This window comes from Zootoca vivipara, chromosome 3, assembly GCF_963506605.1.
Source record: "Zootoca vivipara chromosome 3, rZooViv1.1, whole genome shotgun sequence".
NCBI classification, from domain to species: Eukaryota; Metazoa; Chordata; class Lepidosauria; order Squamata; family Lacertidae; genus Zootoca; species Zootoca vivipara.
Window position 1 is genome coordinate 92,990,920 of NC_083278.1, and position 17,921 is coordinate 93,008,840.

Consider the following 17,921-nt stretch of genomic DNA (forward strand, 5'->3'; position numbering starts at 1 on the left):
CGCGGAAGCCCAGTTAAAGGAGGCGTGTGTAAAGATTTTGCAATGTCCCTGCATGGGGTTGTAGACTTTCCTAGCAAAGAAACCGGCTTCGGCTTCTTTACAGTCCCCGACGACTCACCTGATTAAACCGCCTGCGGTTCTGCCCTGACCAGGTAAACCGAGTCCACACCTTATCTTATCATGCACATCTGAAAACTAACATTACATCTGGGGCATTCCCCCCCTTCCCTTTCCTCCCCTTTCTTTTTTAGATTGGGAAGAGCCGAACAGCTGATAGGAGCTCTGTTACACTCCTCCCCCCCCCACCTTTCCACCTTCAGACCTGGTTCAATTTGACTTGCTCTGGAGTCAGTTCCTTTTCATAGAAATCACACAGTCAAAGCAGCTACCCAGGCTTTATTGATTTCTCCCTCTCTCCCCGCTCCCCGCCACCTCTTTACCATTTCTTCTTTTATTTTTAAGAATAGCTTGGGGTTTTTGTTTGTTTTTCTTGCGTGTTTTGAGCATGGTGACAGGTTCCATTCCCGCAGGTTTTTGTCCTGTTCCTGCCCTCCCCAACCTTTCCTTTCCGTTCGTGTAAGGGGATTTATTTATTTAAACAACAACAACAAAAGATCATTGCAGCTGGCTAGGGTTCTAGGAGCCACAATCATGGGGCAGTTCCTCGGCATGCAGAGATGGAGAGGCAGAATTAGAAACACCGTGCGCAGGTTGGGGGGGGGGGGGAGATTCTCGGGGATGGAGTGAGAGGGAAGCTATTTTAAAGCTGTTGCCGGTATAGTGTGCCTGCAATCGCATCAAACTGTATTGTTACTGTTATTGCTATTGTTGTTGTTATTAATTGATCTGCGGCTGCCTGGAATGTGTGACTGATATCCTGTGTGGGTGTTTGTGGGTGTGGGTACGTCTGCGCGCCTGTCCCACCACTCCTAGATTCCCTTTCAAGGAGCTCAGAAGTTCCGCAGCTTTGCCAATCGGCTGCTACCTTGGCTGCCTCGCCTCTTGGATTACCAAGGGCAGCGCGATCCGTCCGCGGGAGCTTGGGAGGTGGCACACGGGGAAAGAGGCATTGGCACCTCACCTCACCACCTCTCTTTTTCTTAAAAACACTTTCTGATGAGCGATTTGCAGGAGCCAAAGAGGCCTGCCTGCCAGTTAAATACGAGGACAATTGTCCTTATCTACCCAGCTCCCTCTTATTAATATGGTTTTTACCACATTGTAGTACTGATTGTGTGAGGCAGTGTTCTCATGTGCACTTACTTAGGAGTAACTCCAATTGAACTCAGTGCTTTCAAGTAGACATGTACTGTATTAGAATAAGTACCATTGAACAAAGTGGGTCTCAGTTTCAGTAAAAGATGTATGGGGTTGGGGAGCAGGAAAAAAAGCTTGCTGTGTTTGTGTTGAGATTATGTGTGTTTTCCTGCTCTCTCTCTCTCTCTCTCTCTCTCTCTCTCTCTCTCTCACACACACACACACACACACACACACACACACACAGCAGTTCAAAAATCAAGAAGGAAGAGGGAAAGTGACATCTGCCTTGAGGTTCATGCAATCTTCCTTCCTCTGAGTATTAAGGTTTAGAGAAGTAGAGGATAATTAAATTCCACAAAGGTCCCAAAACTTGTGGCAGCAGAAGTTGTATTGGTCAAAAGGGATTCCCCTAACCCCTTTCTACACATTGTGTGTTGCTTGGAGCTGTAAATCTGGAAGGTGGGAGAGGAATGGAACAGCTTTCTCTCCAGGGAGCTGCTATTTGGCAGGAGGATGACCTAGATAACTGGGCCCCTCTTGTGTGGGGTGTAGTAGTTGGGCCCTTATGTGGTGAGAGGTGCACCTTTCTTCTGTTGTCTTACATATTACAGTTTATTATATATACATGCTGCAATCAATGTACAATGTGCATTGCACTTTGCATAGTATCTTAAGCAAAAAGGTAAGACCCCGAGGAGAGGGGTGTTGAGAGAGTCAGAAAGTGAAAGAGAGATGAGCCTCTTTCTGTGAGAGATGGCTTGGGAGGTCTATGCCCCATTGTTTCAATGGCTTGCTTTTCCTACATGTTGGTAGAAAAGAACTTGAAATCTGCACACGTCATACATGTTTCTGTGTGAATATTGTCCATAAACACAGTGGCATTTCATCCCTACATGCAGGCATCACACTCATTTTTTTCTGACAAAGAATGAAACAAGTGGGGGGGGACCCACACATTTTAAACTACACACACACACACACACACACACACACACACACACATATATATATAGCACAGTGTCAGGAGCACATTTTGTTTGTGTGTGTTTTGAATAAAGGCATTTGTGCTTCTGTGCTTCTGTGTCCTGAGACCTTTGTGTGTTTTTAAGCTGTGAGTTGCTATTAATGTGGTGGATTCTGCTTCTTACAGTTAGCTGTGACTGCACATGAAAACATACTTGGGAAGTTGCCAGTGGGTTGGTGCATTTTCCCTCAAAGGTTAAAGAAAGAAGAGGGAAGACAGGAGGAGGGGAGCTGTGATTGCTCACTTGTTCACATTGTAGATTTTCCCCTCCTCAGCCATGTACTTATATGTCTTATTAAACAGGCTTAACTTAAATATGGCTATTAGGGGCGTACTTGTAGAAGAAACATGAAGGCAGAAGAGAAACCTGAATTTTCTTCATGTAACTATCAGTGTAGAGGAATACTGCAGAGGTGATGCATTTTGACTATAATAGGGAGGGTTAGAAGAAGGCAGCTGTGGCAAGATTTTAGGTATGCAGTTTTATTTTGCACGAAGAGATGACCTCATAGACTCATAGAGCTCAATGTGTATAACACCCAGGCCAATAGGATGAAGGCACTCTTTCCTGAGAACAAGTCTTATTGAACTCAGTGAAATGTAATTTCCAGGTAAAAGTGTATTGGAGTAGAGTAGAGCCATCAGAGCCATGCCACACTGACCACAATTTTTTGTTTTTTGTTTTAAAAAAGCCAAGGCTTAATGTGGAGCAGTGTGCTACTTCCATGACTCTTCCCCTGCTCCTGTACCACAGACTAAACAAGCCAGAGCCTGACTTGTCATGTCATCTGAACCTTTACCCAAGGTTTGTTTATCCAAACAAACCATGTGTAGTATGCCAGTAAGAAACCTTGGTTACTGCTCTTGGTATATGTGGAGAGAAACAAACTACGAGCCTAGGCTTGGACGTTATAACAAGTTAGACTCTGCTGTGTTTCACAGGGATGCAAAAGATGCAAAGGAGGAGAGCCATGGAAACTTTTGAACACTGTTTACTAGGCATGCTACTTGCTCACCTCAAACCATAGTTTGTTAAAACTATGATTTAATGTGATCAAACTGGGGAAGTGTATGAAGGGGGAATTAATGAAATGATTTTTCAAAAAATTCTGATGAATATGGATATATCACTAGTTATATGGCAACCCATAGGAAAACTTTTGTATCTAGATTTTCACTTTTTGAAATATGGCAACCCTATTGTGTGGCTTTTTAAATGTGTTTGTGGGAGGGGGAGTTATTGGTTAACTTTTGTTTTATTATGTGTTTTGTATGTTCCTGCCCTTGAGTTGATATCTGCTGTTGGGTGGGGAGTGGTTCTGGCTCCTTAGCATCCTGTCCTCCTTCATGGACCTTTGCCTTGTCATGGCGAAGGGGCTTGAATAACTCAGAGAAGCTATTAGTTATGTCGTGCAGGGCCACCCAATATGGACAGGTCATAGTGGAGAGTTTTGACTAAACGTGATCCACCTGGAGCAGGAAAGGCAAGCCACTCCAGTAGCCCTGCCAAGAAAACTCCATGGACAAAGACAACAGGCATATAAAAGTTGTGACACTGGAAGATGAGCCCCTCATGTCAGAAGATGTCCAACATGCTACTGAGGAAGAGCAGAGGACAACTACAAGTAGATTCAGAGCTAATGAAGCGGCTGAGCCAAAGCCGAAAGGTTGCTCAGTTGCGCATATGCCTGGAAGCGAAAGGAAAGAAAAATATTGCATAGGAACCTGGAATGTAAGAACCATGAACCTTAGTAAGCTGGATGTGGTCAAAAATGAGATGGCAAGAATAAATATTAACATCCTGGTCATCAGTGAAGTCGTTGGGACAGCCATGGCTGTCCAAATGGCTGTCCAAATGGCTGTCCAACGAGGCCTTACAAATAGCGAAGGAGAGGAGTTAAGCAAAATGTAAGGGATATAGGGAAAGATACAGGAAACTGAATGCAGATTTCCAAAAAATAGCAAGGAGAGACAAGAGGGCCTTCTTAAATGAGCAATGCAAAGAAATAGAGGAAAACAATAGAATGGGGAAAACCAGAGATCTGTTCAAGAAAATTGGAGATATGAAAGGAACATTTCGTACAAAGATTACCATAATAAAGGACAAAAGTGGTAAGGACCTAACAGAAGCAGAAGACATCAAGAAGAGGTGGCAAGAATACACAGAGGAATTATACCAGAAAGATATGGAGGTCTCGTACACCCCAGGTAGTGTGGTTGCTGACCTTGAGCCAGACATCTTGGAGAGTGAAGTCAAATGGGCCTTAGAAAGCACTGCTAATAACAAGGCCAGTGGAAGTGATGACATTCCAGCTGAACTATTTAAAATTTTAAAAGATGATGCTGTTAAGGTGCTACACCCAATATGCCAGCAAGTTTGGAAAACTCAGCAATGGCCAGAGGATTGGAGAAGATCAGTCTACATCCCAATTCCAAAGAAGGGCAGTGCCAAAGAATGCTCCAACTACCACACAATTGCGCTCATTTCACATGCTAGCAAGGTTATGCTTAAAATTCTGCAAGGCAGGCTTAGGCAGTATGTGGACCGAGAACTCCCAGAAGTGCAAGCTGGATTTCGAAAGGGGCAGAGGAACCAGAGACCAAATAGCAAATATGCGCTGGATTATGGAGAAAGCTAGAGAGTTCCAGAAAAATGTCTACTTCTGCTTCATTGACTATGCAAAAGCCTTTGACTGTGTCGATCACAGAAAACTATGGCAAGTTCTTAAAGAAATGGGAGTGCCTGATCACCTCATCTGTCTCCTGAGAAATCTCTATGTGGGACAAGAAGCTACAGTTAGAACTGGATATGGAACAACTGATTGGTTCAAAATTGGGAAAGGAGTACGACAAGGTTGTATATTGTCTCCCTGCTTATTTAACTTATATGCAGAATTCATCATGCGAAAGGCTGAACTAGATGAATCCCAAGCCGGAATTAAGATTGCCGGAAGAAATATCAATAACCTCAGGTATGCAGATGACACAACCTTGATGGCAGAAAGTGAGGAGGAATTAAAGAACCTTTTAATGAGGGTGAAAGAGGAGAGCGCAAAATATGGTCTGAAGCTCAACATCAAAAAAACCAAGATCATGGCCACTGGTCCCATCACCTCCTGGCAAATAGAAGGGGAAGAAATGGAGGCAGTGAGAGATTTTACTTTCTTGGGCTCCTTGATCACTGCAGATGGTGACAGCAGTCACAAAATTAAAAGACGCCTGCTTCTTGGGAGAAAAGCAATGACAAACCTAGACAGCATCTTAAAAAGCAGAGACATCACCTTGCCTACAAAGGTCCGTATAGTTAAAGCTATGGTTTTCCCAGTAGTGATGTATGGAAGTGAGAGCTGGACCATAAAGAAGGCTGATCGCCGAAGAATTGATGCTTTTGAATTATGGTGCTGGAGGAGACTCTTGAGAGTCCCATGGACTGCAAGAAGATCAAACCTATCAATTCTGAAGGAAATCAGCCCTGAGTGCTCACTGGAAGGACAGATCGTGAAGCTGAGGCTCCAATACTTTGGCCACCTCATGAGAAGAGAAGAATCCTTGGAAAAGACCCCGATGTTGGGAAAGATTGAGGGCACAAGGAGAAGGGGACAACAGAGGATGAGATGGTTGGACAGTGTTCTCAAAGCTATGAACATGAGTTTGACCAAACTGCGGGAGGCAGTGCAAGACAGGAGTGCCTGGCGTGCTATGGTCCATGGGGTCACGAAGAGTCGGACACGACTAAACGACTAAACAACATCAGTGAACTAAAATGGACGGGAAAGGGCGAATTCAGTTCGGATGACCATTATATCTACTACTGTGGGCAAGAATCCCGTAAAATAAATGGAGTGGCCCTCATAGTCAACAAAAGAGTGGCAAAAACTGACCTTTTAACATCACAGTAATCCAAGTTTATGCACCAACTACCGGTGCTGAAGAAACTGAAATTGACCAATTCTATGAAGACTTACAACACTTTCTAGAAATGACACCAAAGAAGGATGTTCTTCTCATTACAGTGGATTGGAATGCTAAAGTAGGGAATCAAGAGATAAAAGGAAAAAGTGGCAAGTTTGGCCTTGGAGTTCAAAACGAAGCAGGGCAAAGGCTAATAGAGTTCTGTCAAAAGAACAAGCTAGTCATCACAAACACTCTTTTCCAGCAACACAAGAGATGACACTACACATGGACATCACCAGATGGGCAGCATCACAATCTGATTGATTATATTCTCTGCAGACAAAGATGGAGAAGCCCTATACAGTCAGCAAAAACAAGACCTGGAGCTGACTGTGGATCATCAGCTTCTTCTAGCAAAATTCCAGCTGAAACTGAAGAAAGTAGGAAAAACCACTGGTCCAGTAAGACACAATCTAAATCAAATCCATTTTGAATACACAGTGGAAATGAGGAACAGGTTTAAGGATTTAAATTTGGTGGACAGAGTGCCTGAAGAACTATGGATGGAGGCTCGTAACATTATACAGGAGGCAGCAACGAAAACCATCCCAATGAAAAGGAAATGCAAGAAACCAAAGTTGGCTGTCCAATGAGGCCTTACAAATAGCAGGGGAGAGAAGGCAAGCAAAATGCGAGGCAGCTAGTGAAAGATACAGGAAACTGAATGCAGATTTCCGGAAAAAAACCAAGGAGAGACAAGACAAGAGGATCTTCTTAAACGAGCAATGCAAAGAAATACAGGAAAACAACAGAGATCTGTTCAAGAAAATTGGAGATATGAAAGGAACATTTCGTACAAAGATTACCATAGTAAAGGACAAAAGTGGAAAGGACCTAACAGAAGCAGAAGACATCAAGAAGAGGTGGCAAGAATACACAGAGGAATTATACCAGAAAGATATGGAGGTCTCGTACAGGTAGTGTGGTTGCTGACCTTGAACCAGACATTCTGGAGAGTGAAGTCAAATGGGCCTTAGAAAGCACTGCTAATAACAAGGCCAGTGGAAGTGATGATATTCCAGCTGAACTATTTAAAATTTTAAAAGATGATGCTGTTAAGGTGCTACATTCAATATGCCAGCATTTTTGGAAAACTCAGCAGTGGTGAGAGGATTGGAGAAGATCAGTCTACATCCCAATCCCAAAGAAGGGAGGTGCCAAAGCATGCTCCAACTACCGCACAATTGCACTCATTTCACATGCTAGCAAGGTTATCCTTAATATTCTGCAAGGTAGGCTTAAGCAGTATGTGGACCGAGAACTCCCAGAAGTGCAAGCTGGATTTCAAAAGGGCAGAGGAACCAGAGACCAAATAGCAAATATGCGCTGGATTATGGAGAAAGCTAGAGAGTTCCAGAAAAACGTCTACTTCTGCTTCATTGACTATGCAAAAGCCTTTGACTGTGTCGACCACAGAACTATGGCAAAGAAGAAAGAAATCACCTCATCCATCTCCTGAGAAATCTCTATGTGGGACAAGAAGCTACAGTTAGAACTGGATATGGAATAACTGCTTGGTTCAAAATTAGGAAAGGAGTACGACAAAGCTGTATATTGTCTCGCTGCTTATTTAATTTATATGCAGAATTCATCATGCGAAAGGCTGGAATGGATGAATCCCAAGCCAGAATTAAGATTCCCGGAAGAAATATCAACAACCTTAGATATACTGATGACACAACCTTAATGGCAGAAAGTGAGTAGGAATTAAAGAACCTTTTAATGAGGGTGAAAGAGGAGAGTGCAAAATATGGGCCGTAAGCTCAACATCAAAAAAACTAAGATCATGACCACTGGTCCCATCACCTCCTGGCAAATAGAAGGGGAAGAAATGGAGGCAGTGAGAGATTTTACTTTCTTGGATTCCATGAGATCCCTGCAGATGGTGACAGCAGTCACGAAATTAAAAGACGCCTGCTTCTTGGGAGAAAAGGAATGACAAACCTAGACAGTATCTTAAAAAGCAGAGACATCACCTTGCCTACAATGGTCCGTATAGTTAAAGCTATGGTTTTCCCAGTAGTGATGTATGGAAGTGAGAGCTGGACCATAAAGAAGGCTGATCGCCGAAGAATTGATGCTTTTGAATTATGGTGCTGGAGGAGACTCTTGAGAGTCCCATGGACTGCAAGAAGATCAAACCTATCAATTCTGAAGGAAATCAGCCCTGAGTGCTCACTGGAAGGACAGATCATGAAGCTGAGGCTCCAATACTTTGGCCACCTCATGAGAAGAGAAGACTCCCTGGAAAAGACCCTGATGTTGGGAAAGATTGAGGGCACAAGGAGAAGGGGACGACAGAGGACGAGATGGTTGGACAGTGTTCTCAAAGCTATGAACATGAGTTTGACCAAACTGCGGGAGGCAGTGCAAGACAGGAGTGCCTTGCATGCTCTGGTCCATGGGGTCACAAAGAGTCGGACACGACTAAATGACTAAACAACAACACTGATCTATTTTATTAAGAAAATGTTTAAACGACTAAACAACAACAAAGCATCTTGTCATTGGGACCTGTATGCCTGGCAGTGACACATGCGTGGTTCTTTTCTATTATGGTACCCTGGCTCTGGAATGCCCCCACCCTGGAATTTGACACTTATTGGCATCCCTAAGACTGGTGAAAACCTGGCTGTTTGTTCCAGCCTTTGGATATCAGCAGTGCTGCTATTTGATATTGCTGATATGTTGTTTTTATTGTATTTTTTCTGGAATGTGTGTACTAAACTGAGATTTTCTTGCTTTTTTATGTTGTTATTACCTCCCCTACGTCCTAGATCTTAGAATGTAGGTTGGGATACAAAGTAAATAAATATTATTGTATTCTATCGTTAAGTCACTAAAATATTTATTTTTAAGCATATTTAATAGAAAGAAGATAGTGATTTGATGCTGAAAGTATCTGATATGAAAATAAGCAGATAATTTAACCACGTTAAGTGTATGCACTACCATACTCCCTTCTGTCCCCAAAATTAAAAGGTTACCATCTAGAGTATTCTATCTGCTTTGTTATCATAGCACTGCTTATTATTGCATCAGTATTTCAATATTAAGTGATCTTAAAGATATTTCATCTTTCATTTTGAACCCAGAATTTGAATCAGCATTAGAATGTCAGTGCTATAAGATAAGGCATAACAAACTAAGTAGACAGCTGAAGGGCTCCTGTTGAAGGTGTTGCTGAGAAGGATATCTTGGTTTGTTCTCAGTAACCTTGTTTACAGGGACATTTCATTGCAACCAGAAATTCAGCAGGAGGCTGCCTAGACTAATGTCTGAGTGTTTGAAATTGATTGTGAGTGTCTTTTTCTTTATGAACGTTACATATGCCTTAACAGCATACTTATGCAAAACTTTTCTAGAAGGTTTTTTTTGTGTTGTCTGTGAGTGTATTGAAGAAATATGTGTCTATATCATTTATGTACAGTAAAAGAAAAAAAGAGGGATGATCTGATCTGATGATGGTTTCCAATATGCCAGCCAGGATTCATTTCATTTTAAAAGTCTCCTGGGTTTTAAATGTGTATTGTTGACTGGTCAAAATAGTCCGTTAGGTCTAAAAATTGAGAAAGCATGTGTGTTAATAAGCAGTTACAATGGTGTGGGATTTAACACTTTCTTAAGATCATTCATTGGAAAATGCATGAATATAAAGAGTCAGAGCTAAATGCCAGAAAAACATTTTAAATTGTTGCTAATATATTTTGAATAATATGCAGGATATGTACTGGTCCTGGGTTTTATACAGTATTTTATAACTTTAAACTAGTTGTATTGTAAAGCTTTATACATTACCAGTACTATATATAACTTGCATGATAACTTAATAATGTCAGAGTTGTATTCAAGAAGGCCAGTATGGTCCTCGCTGGTCATATCTGAACACTTGTCTATAAAGCAGTGATTGCCCATTGTTAGTGGGCAGCTTTGTTTGATTCTTAGGGCAAAAAATATGCATGCAGACAAAGTCCTAAATAAATAGCTTCAGTCCTATGAAGCAATAAGGGCTACAGCAATGAAACTTACCTAATGCAATTTTAAATCCATTCACTAAAAAACCTTGACAGTATCTGCCTTCCAGGTAGTGCACATTTGGAAACAATATATCTCCATTTAAATGCAGATCTACAGTTTTCTCCAGGGGGCAGTTGGTGAATCTTTCCACTGAACTGCTGGTACTTGAAAAACTAACTGAAGATTTCCCCATGAACAAGGGACCGTTTCAAGTCAGCTGTTTGAATAATGATTATATTTCCCCCCCCATATATTGTAGTTTTATATTTATTTCAAATGCCTTTTGAAAAACCAGGCTGAGCTAATACTACCTTTTTGTGTGTTTTTACTCAAAGCAGTTTTACCTTTATTTAGAATGTTTAAGGATAAATAATAAGCCTGACAAATCAGTTCCTTGTTTTTATGTTGCCATGATGTTTGCATGTGAATTCTACCCCTCCCTACCAGATGGATGGGGCAGACTTCCTTTGATTTTGACCTAGATTCTGTCTGATTATTCCTATATAGTGAGTACCTTGTAATTTCCCACTGTGAAAATAGGTGAACAACTGTTGATGCCATCTAGCAGAGCTGCATGGACAATAGGGCTATGGTGCACATGCAGTTTAACTCCATCACTCCTTGAAGATTTCATTATGAGAGCAATGTGAAAACGGGCGCTTTGCTAACATGAGGGATGGCATGTGGGGGAAGGAGGGAGGGAAGTTTGGGGGTACAGTAGGACATTGTTCATGTTATTAAAATACTTTCATTTGCTTTAGTCCAGGTGGTTTTATGTTAACCATGCTTAGGGTTCAAATGATGTCAACGTTTCACACAGAGAAACAGCAGAAGATGTCAAGTTGAACAGACTGTGAATACTGCACGTTTTCAGTTACATTTTCCACTTGTGTCTGCTTAAAACAGGGAATACTCCTGGATCTGAGGCTGGAAAAAGATTTCACACACCTGAGCACAAGCAAACATCCATTTTTTTAAGGCACCATTCCTCACCAGGGAGGAAAAACTGTTTCAAATTAATAGATAATAGCACCAAAGAGAAGGGACGTGGGTGGCGCTGTGGTCTAAACCACTAAGCCTAGGGTTTGCCGATCAGAAGGTCAGCGGTTCGAATACCCATGACTGGGTGAGCTCCCATTGTTTGGTCCCAGCTCCTGCCCACCTAGCAGTTCGAAAGCACGTCAAAGTGCAAGTAGATAAATAGGTGACGCTCTGGCGGGAAGGTAAATGAAATGCGCTGCTCTGGTTTGCCAGAAGCGGCTTAGTCATGTTGGCCACATGACCCAGAAGCTGTCTGCGGATATACGCCGGCTCCCTCGGTCAGTAAAGCGAGATGAGTGCCGCAACCCCAGAGTCGTCCACAACTGGACTCAACGGTCAGGGGTACCTTTATGTTTACCTAGCATCAAAGAGACTAGGTATTCAGGGATTTTTCTTGGCCATACTTAGGCATACAGCCTGGGTTGGCTTCACATACCCACACTTCTAACATGGAAATCCCACTCCTCATCACTATACCAAATTGCCTGTCATGCAACTTGAAAAAGCTTTTAAAAGCCAATATGTAAAAAGGAAGCTTTGAGAGAGCCAATGCATTGTACTGGATAGAGAGTGCTGAACATGACTTGGAGAGACATGATTTTAAATACCCACTCATTTACAAATACTCATTGGGCGACCTTGGAGCAATATTTCTTTTCTTACATGGTAAATACAGCTGTGTGAATTCATTGCAGGTATCCCTTATATCAGGACCCATATTCTCTTTCTATTAAAGCATCCACAGCTTTCAGGAACCTCTAGCAAAATACTTGACCTTAAAACAAACGAAGTGGGGGGAAAGGTGCTGAGCCTTCTCCAAAATTTCTACAAATAGACCTATAATTTTTTATTGAATGTGAATACTAGGTAGATTGCTTGAATATATGAGAGGTTATGTGGTGCTGCTGGAAGTGCAGGTTGCAGTGACTCAGGACAGTATCTTTTCAGCACTGGTGTCCAGATTGTGATAATTCCCTGGAGGTTGTATGGTTCTCATATGACAAAGCTTCCACTGAGCTGCAGTGAACATTATTTTTCCACTGGACCTATGACCTTGAGTGACTTTCTGTTGTCTCAGACTTTTTGGCTGTTCTGTATATATATGATAGCTTTTGTTGGTATGAATTAATTTATGAATTGCTTAAGAGTTGCAAAGGCTTCCTGGGGGAAAGGCAGCCTGCAAAAGCAAATTAATAAATATATAAATACAGTGGTACCTTGGGTTGCAGACCCGATTTGTTCCGGGGTGCCGTTCGCATCCTGAAAAGTCTGCAACCCGAGCGGCGCTTTCACACATCCGCGAAAGTGTGATAGAGCGCTTCTGTGCATGTGCAAAGCGCACAGAAGGCTTCTGCGCATGTGCGCACGGTGGAACCCGAAAGTAAACACTTCCGGGTCCGCCACATTAGCAACGCAGAAAAACGCAACCTGCAGCGGATGCAACCCGAGGTGTGACTGTATGTGGGGATAGGTGGAATCAGGGCAGAATTTATTCCCAGGTAACATTAGTCCTACTTCTTATTTCAATGGAGTTGTTGCTGCTTTTTTAAAAGGCATGACCAAGAGGAAGTAGGATGACTAATTATTATATCATGATGCACTCCTTTCTTAAGAACATAGGAAGCTGCCATATACTGAAAAGTCTGCAACCCGAGCGGCACTTTCACACATCCGCGAAAGTGTGATAGAGCGCTTCTGTGCATGTGCAAAGCGCACAGAAGGCTTCTGCGCATGTGCGCACGGTGGAACCCGAAAGTAAACACTTCCGGGTCCGCCACATTAGCAACGCAGAAAAACGCAACCTGCAGCGGATGCAACCCGAGGTGTGACTGTATGTGGGGATAGGTGGAATCAGGGCAGAATTTATTCCCAGGTAACATTAGTCCTACTTCTTATTTCAATGGAGTTGTTGCTGCTTTTTTAAAAGGCATGACCAAGAGGAAGTAGGATGACTAATTATTATATCATGATGCACTCCTTTCTTAAGAACATAGGAAGCTGCCATATACTGAGTTAGAACATTGGTCCATCTAACTCAGAACTGTCTACACTGACTGGCAGTGGCTCTTCAGGGTTTCAGGCAGGGGTCTTTCCCAGCCCTAGCTGAAGATGCTGGGGGTTAAATCTGGGTCCATCTGCATGTGAAGCAGGTGCTCTACCATTGAATCACAGCCCTTCCCTTTCTTAACACATAACCCTCTGAAAATGCCTTACTGAAAACCCACTATAGGATTTGACTATTATGTTGTGCATGTTGTGCAGAGACTGGAACATTTTGTACAGTGTGATGTTTCCTTTGATAATGGAAGGAGAAAAAAAATATTACTGAAGCCATAGGATAAGAGAATGGTGCTATTTTTCTAGAACATATTTTCTGATGGGGAATCTAGTGGCAGTTGCTTTGAAGCATGTGTAATTGATTATCATACATTTATTTTAAAAAGGAGACATAACAAGGAATCTAACATGATGTTTGGGAATATATCTGCTCTCCACAATGTTCTTGAGGAAAATGTAAAGTTGCAGGCATCATTTCATGCCCTGTATGGTTTTGAACATAAATCAAAGAAATTGTTGGAGAGTTATAGATGTTCATAGCAACTGTAACTATACTAAACACATGCAGTATATATTTTCCAAGATATTTTGTATGAGCAAAAAGCTGAAGTTGGCAATTTGTATGAACAATTCCACTTAATCACTCAAAATTTGTTTCTTCATTCATGAGAAATACCGGTGTAGCATAAAGCCATACACCTTAGCATTAGCTTTAGACAGTGCTTTTTCTATTTTTAAAAAAGTTTTGGGGTACTCTCATTTTCCTACTCATATTGAAATACTGCCCCTCAATGAGGCCAAACTTAGATTCACAAAATGTTTAGAAGTATGTGTACCCCTGCACCCCCCCCCCGAAAAAAGCACTGGGTTTAGTTTTAGAAACATTGATTGAAGTAAGGGAAGAGTATGAATTAGATGTACTAGTCGCCTGAATGTCACCATCATTTTCATTTAGGAATCACTTTTTAGATGTATTTTATTTATAAATAAGTGTAATACAGATTTTATCCTTGTTACATAATATGAACATATTTAAGGAATTTAGGAAAGTAAAGTACAGTAACAGGACAGAAAGGAGTAGGCATCATCTATTCTCCAACAGCTTGTGTCATTTACTATGAGGAACGGCTTTTCCTGCCTTTTCAAAATCTCTTCTAGGATTACAGGGATGTAAACACATTATTGGTTCTTTGTCCACACACCCAACTAAGTTGGTTTTAAGAAAGTTTAAGGCAGACATAGGCAAACTCCAGCCCTCCAGATGTTTTGGAACTACAATTCCCATCACCCCTAGCTAACAGGACCAATGGTCAGGGATGATGGGAATTGTAGTCTCAAAACATCTGGAGGGCCGGAGTTTGCCTATGCCTGGTTTAAGGAGCAAGGCAGTTGCTTGGTTGGGTAAAGCAACCTGTATCTCCAATTGGCTGCAGTTGTTGCTTCTGCTGGTTTGTAAAGTGAGAGTGGCTTTGCAGAGCAGGGCTAGCTCCTCAGTCGGGTCCATCAATTTTGATTTTGAACAGAAGACACAGGAGGCATCTCCACCTCTTTACTCTCTCATCCATTACCGAAATTTTCTAAAATAAAATGAGAAAAGATATAAGAAATGCACAATAGTTTCTGTCTACAAAAGCACCCCAACTGTAATAGATTTACTCAGTAGATCTAATATATTGAGTCTGCTACCTCTTCCCATACTCCATCTAAAGACTGTTATCTATACAGACTTTACGGCTTTAATAGCAAGCCAGCTTTTCATTCCAAACTGCCTCCCTTTTGCTTGACACCCAGCCCAATTAAGAGTTCTGGAGAAGCTGAAAGATTACTCACTATATTAGAACATTCAGGTTGGCCTAATAAAGGGGTTGCTCTACTATAGATTTTGGATTTTCTTGTTGCTCTTTGTGTAACTTGATCAAGGTAATTCAGCAGAAGCTTGAGGTTGTGGCAGAGAGAAAAATCTGACTCCAGCCTAGCGCCTGATATTGTATATCATACTCCTGCGTCTCTCTTCAGGATACAAATTATTTCACCCTATGCTAGGAAGTATCAGCTCAGTCACCTAGGATGCAAACTTGCAGAAAATAATTAGGTATTCTAGGAGGAAATTATTGGGGTGTAGATGTTGTAGGAACTGGTTCAGATGGCTATGATGGTGATTATTGAAGGTGGCTTTGTGCAGTTCACTGCTTCTATTGATAGAAATTTGGTTATGTGTCTTTTCAGCCAGTGACATCTAAGTAACATACAGAGAAATAGACATCTCTATGGTTTACTTATGTAATAAATTCTACTCAAGACCCAAAACCTTTGTGTACAAAAGTTCCTGTATGCATCCGTATATTCTTAAGATCTTAATTATTTTCCTGTCTGAATTCTAGGGCATACCCTTTTGCTGTACTGTGAGTTTTAGTTTCTGCCTTTTGAAGCAAAGTTCACAATAATGAAGAAATAGCACACAAAATACTGCTAGCTAGAATACTCAGAGTGCTGGGGGGAGGGGATAAGGGTGCTGAATAAGAGAAAGAATCATAAAAACTCTTGCAATGCTCAGAAACAAGTTTGTTTCAACAACAATTAAAATGAACTATGATTATGTGCTTAATCATGGTGCATGTAATCCTACACATCAATTATGCCTGTGTGAAAGATACACCGAGGCATCAGCACAATGTCTAGCAAATTGTATGCATGCTGAATCCACAACAGGAGAGGAAAACACATTACTTCAAAAAGCACACAATGGAGCAAAAACAACTGCCACAGTCTCCATGCCTGCTAATCATGGACTATTGTGACAGTTGACATCTCTATGCTACTCTGATGCAAAGGCAACCAGTGCACTGACAGGGATGCAACCCCCAAGAACAGGAGCAATGAGCCAGCTGCTGCAAGTCCCAGATATCCCTGTATAATAACATAGGAAGGTGAATTATTGCAAGTCAGACCATTGGTCCATCTAGCTCAGTATTGTCTACACTGATTGACAGTGGTTCTTCAGGATTTCAGAAGTTTCTCCCTACCCGGAGATTCCGGGAATTGAACCTAGAAACTTCTGCCTGCAAAGCAGATGCTCTACCACTGAGCTATTGTCCTGCAGCCAGGGGTTCATTCCCCTTAAACCACACACTGCTCACAAGGACTGTTTTCAGTCTGGACATACAAAGGAAACAAAGGAGAAACCTCACAGCACAGAGAAGAAACGATCTGAGACACCTCTGTGCTTACCCAGGGACTATTTATTTATTACAAGATAATATGGAAGATCCATTGCGCTCTCTAAAATATGCAAACACTTGGGTTGTTTCCAGGTTTGCTCACTCTTGAGTCTTGAAATGATCCTGCAGTAGCACTGACTACTGCCTGAAAGCAGTAACTTGGATACTGAGTAGCCTTCCTAAAAAACTGAAGCTCTGATAATCCATCAGAGGATGTCACTCATGGACAAAACAAAGGAGGCAATTTTCACAAAGTTCAACTCCCCACTGCAGCTTTCTGTGCTACCTCTCATGCAATCCTGGAGGGTCCTTCAGCTCTCCGGAGCAGATATCAGGGGGCTGCTGGGGGAAGGGAAATTGGTCTGATTTCACCCTCTTTTCTCAGGAGCAAGAGGTTCATTGAACAGCACACTATTCACAGGATCTCTGGCTCCAACCGGCATATATACATTCTGAAGCAAAGTGCTGTAAAACCACTTTGAAGTCAATGGTCCTGACATGAAGCATTCTTCCCTAAATTATTCTGTGCAGCTACTGAAGAAAGGCAAAACCAAACAAATTAATCTCTAAGGTACCATAACACATGTTGTAGTTCGGCAACATACTAACCATGTTGATTGTGTGTTTTTGCACTGCACCACAATGCAGACTGGTACCAGACTCAAGTCACAAGCCCAAGAGGGACATGCTGCTCTCTTGATTAGGTTTAGTTATCTGTGCCTGTATTAAAGAAGAAGAAGCCGCCATAATTCCTAGCATACTAGGATGTCACTGTCTTTGCTTACCTTGTGCTACATCTAGATCTAGATTTAGCAGATGTCTTAGTTGTATACAGTCATACCTCGGTTTACGTACGCTTCGGTTCGAGTACTTTCAGTTTAAGTACTCCGCGGACCCGTCTGGAACGGAATAATCCCCTTTCCATTATTTCCAATGGGAAAGTTCGCTTCAGGTTAAGTACGGACTTCCAGAACCAATTACACTCATACTTCGGGTTAAGTACGCTTCAGGTTGAGTACTCCGCGGACCTGTCTGGAATGGATTAATCCACTTTCCATTACTTCCAATGGGAAAGTTCACTTCAGGTTAAGTACGCTTCAGTTTAAGTACTCCATGGACCATCTGGAACGGATTAATCCACTTTCCATTTCTTTCAATGGGAAAGTTCGCTTCCGGTTAAGTACGCTTCAGGTTAAGTACAGACTTCTGGAACCAGTTGTGTACTTAAACCATAGCTGCCAAGTTATCCCCCTTTTTAAAGGGATTTTCCCTTATGCTGAATAGGCTTCCTCGCGAGAAAAGGGAAAACTTGACAGCTAACGTGTTTCTCATATTATAAGACACGTCTT

General features: G+C 41.9%; 1 protein-coding gene across 1 annotated transcript in view; it reads left to right on the top strand.

Annotated features, from left to right (window-relative positions):
• Positions 1-23: 23 nt before the first annotated feature.
• Positions 24-17,921, top strand: part of ESRRG (estrogen related receptor gamma) — a 465,740-nt gene continuing 447,842 nt past the window's right edge. Inside the window, exon 1 of the mRNA XM_035111337.2 lies at positions 24-152. The gene's annotated coding sequence lies outside the window, so the exon portion shown is untranslated. The remainder of the gene's footprint in view (positions 153-17,921) is intronic.